Here is a 3,395-nt window from a genome sequence, read left to right on the forward strand (position 1 = left end):
TGTTTGTTGTTTAACATCGAATTCAGCAATATTCCAGCTATATGGTCTGCAAATTGAGTCTGGACCAATCAGTGATTGACATCATGAGCATCGATCCACGTAATTGGGATACGATGACATGTATCAACCAAGTTAGCAAGCCTGACCACCCGATCCCGTTAGTCGGGGTATATGTATATATTCATGTATGCATCAGATATGTTTTGGGCTTTTGGACTGATCGATGTAGTGTATAGGATATGACCAGAAGAATGAGCATATTGTTTAGGATGGAAATTATTGGTTATTCCGGCAAGAATCTGGAAAATGACTCGATTCTGATTGGTCAGTCAGGGTTATCAAATCGTAATAAACCCAATCACCACCGAAGCTTATATTTATAGAATATTATAGTCCTTTTTTTAATCAGTATCTTTCGGTGGGTATTTTGAAATAATTATATGTACAATTATAGGTTACAAATGCAAAGTTGCGGTGTATAATATTCAAATGTTCAAAGGATGTGTAGTAATACATTTTGTTCAGAAAACATGATAGAAATCTACAAAGAAAATGTATTTCAAATTTATGGACAACAGAGAGCTTGAAACTACGCGCTTAATCCCATAAAGGAATGTGACGTCAAACCTGTTGCGTCAAAATATGCCTCCAATGCCTGTCATATTAGTTCGTGCGAAGTATTGTGGCGTAGAAAAACCTGCTTGAACATATAGAGCGCCATATTTTGTTTCTGTAGTCGGTGATTCCGTAATACAGATGGACAACCCACTCCAAACATTGAAGTGAGTGAGTTGGGTTTAACGCCGCTTTTAACAGTATTCCAGATATATCACGGCGTGTCAGCTTAATGTGGGAGGAAAGCCCGAAGTGATGCAGGTCTCAGACGTTTACCACTTCGGTGAAACCCACGAGCACGGGTATGGTGCTGACAAACCTAGAAACAAAATCGGTGAGAGCCGGGATTCGAACCCACAATCATAGGTTTCTGGCGTGCCCAAGGGACACAACTCTGCACAGCGCATCGCGGCGCCTTAGTCGACTGGGCCACCCGTGCCCTCCTCAAAACATTGAACTTAGCCCACGACACTTTACTAAAACATGTTGCTATCACCAAATTAAATGTTCCCGTTGTATTCAGCCAAGCGCATTCGGTTGTAAATTCAATTCAGCTTCCTTAAATCTGCAGGAAGCCTGGCTCTACACTGAAAAGACAGTACGTATGCCTATCACCTAATTAAAGTTGAACCTTATTTTCACGGCTTTGTTTCTCTCGCGCTGATAGCCGCGTGGTTAAAGTGTTCGCTCGTCACGCCGAAGACCCGGGTCCGATTCCCGACATGGGTACAATGTGTGAAGCCCATTTCTGGTGTCCCCCGCCGTGATATTGCTGGAATATTGCTAACAGCGGATTAAAACCATACTCACTCACTCTCGCTGATATACAAACCTCTACCGTCGTCGTGGTGTTGTGGATAGAGCCTCTGCCCTGAGACCGGAAGGTCTATTGTTCGATTCCCTGCGTGGCCGCGTCATACCAAAAGAGGTTAAAATGTGGTACTTGTTGTTACCTTGCCTGATGCTCGACCTACAGGGGATAAAACAAGTTCGGCCCGGAGGTGGTAGTATGAGTGTGAGTTGGGTATCCATGTAAAACTGCAGCACTTGTATCTCAGTGGGTTAGTTGGGCGAGCACTATAACATCGGCATTCGCCCGGGATTAGTACAAGCAGCCACAAATACCCGTGCATGCACGTCAAATACTGACCCGTGAAGATCCGGGTAGAACTGGTCTTCAGCAACCCATGCTTGTCGTAAGAGGCGAATAACGGGATCGGGTAGTCAGGCTAGCTGACTCGATTGAGCATGTCATCGTATCCCAATTGCCTAGATAGATGCTCATGGTGTCAATCACTGAAATGTCTGGGCCACTCGATTATTTACAGACCGCTGTCATATTGTCAGATGTTTTACCCACGTCAGCTCATTGTTGTCACGCAGAGCACAAGCTCGCTGATTTCACTTCTTGATCTGCCTTGCTGGTAATGTCAATGGTTCCGCTTAAGCTTTAGACCGGTGAAGGTCCGGGGTAGAAAAAGGTCTTAAGAAACCCTTGCTTGTCGTAAGAGGCGACTAACGGGATCGGGTGGTCAGGCTAGTTGACTTGGTTGATGCATGTCATCGATCTCAATTGCCTGGATCGATGCTCATGACGTCAATCACTGCATTGTCTGGTCCAGACTCTAGTATTTACAGACCGCGGTCATATAGCTGGAATATTGTTGAGTGCGGCGTTAAACAACAAACAAACAAACAATACGTGCAATATACTCTTAAACGCGGCGACGCAAACCCATTTAATTTCACCCACAAACTCTGTAAGCCAGACCCTCAATAGTCTCCTGACACTGCTCAGGCCGGGGAGTCTTAGGTGGAAGTTTTATCTAAACTCTCTGCTTAAATGTACATTCGTTTTACTACCTATTTCGAATTCCTTTTACGTGAGTCCTTCATTTTGTGACTTTTGTAAGACAGAAATAGTAATATCAAAAGACTGAGTTCTTGGTATCTACGAGTATATAGGCAATAATCGAGTTTCTAACATCAAATGTATGCACACGACAAAAGGATGTTATCAAAAATTAAACTTCTTGATCACTGATCCTCATGTTAAATAACGTTCCCAGCAAAACCACGCGCAATGAAACATAAGTTAATACACACAACTTACCAAGTGTAGAGCTGAAATATTACCCAGAGAAAACTGACCAATCGCTTACCCGCTACACCGCACTACAGACTTTATATGACAGCGAGTGCGTGTAACATTTGCTTGTTTGTGTTTGTTGTTTACGCGGCACTCAGCAATATTCCAGCTATATGACGGCTGTCAGTAAATAATCGAGTCTGGACCAGACAATCCAGTGACTGACATCATGAGCACCCATCTACACAATTGAAACACGATGGCATGAGCACCGATGTACACAATTGAAACACGATGGCATGAACACCGATCTACACAATTGATATACGACGGTATGCGCACCCCATCCCACACCCTGGATCCACTTATGACGAATGTACTCTCATATTTCATTATCTTATCGGATTTGGAGTAGGAAAAACCTGTCGTGATGTTTACAGATCAGACCTGGAATAGGCAACCCTGTGCCGTGAGGTCTTCAGTTCGCAAACCCTGACGTGCTTCGGCTATATGTGGCAGCCCCTGCATGGACTGATGAAGCAAGCCGATCCTCTCATGCTCATTCTATTGACATATGAATTTGCTTTTAAGTCCTGTCTAACTGATTTCAACAAAGATGACATCTGTTGGCCGGCGCTCGAGCTCCACGCGAGAGTGTTGTCTTATTTGCCTAGCTACAAATCCCCTTCAC

Source organism: Haliotis rufescens, unplaced genomic scaffold, assembly GCF_023055435.1.
Source record: "Haliotis rufescens isolate VD_foot unplaced genomic scaffold, xgHalRufe1.0.p SCAF_114, whole genome shotgun sequence".
Classification (NCBI taxonomy): Eukaryota; Metazoa; Mollusca; class Gastropoda; order Lepetellida; family Haliotidae; genus Haliotis; species Haliotis rufescens.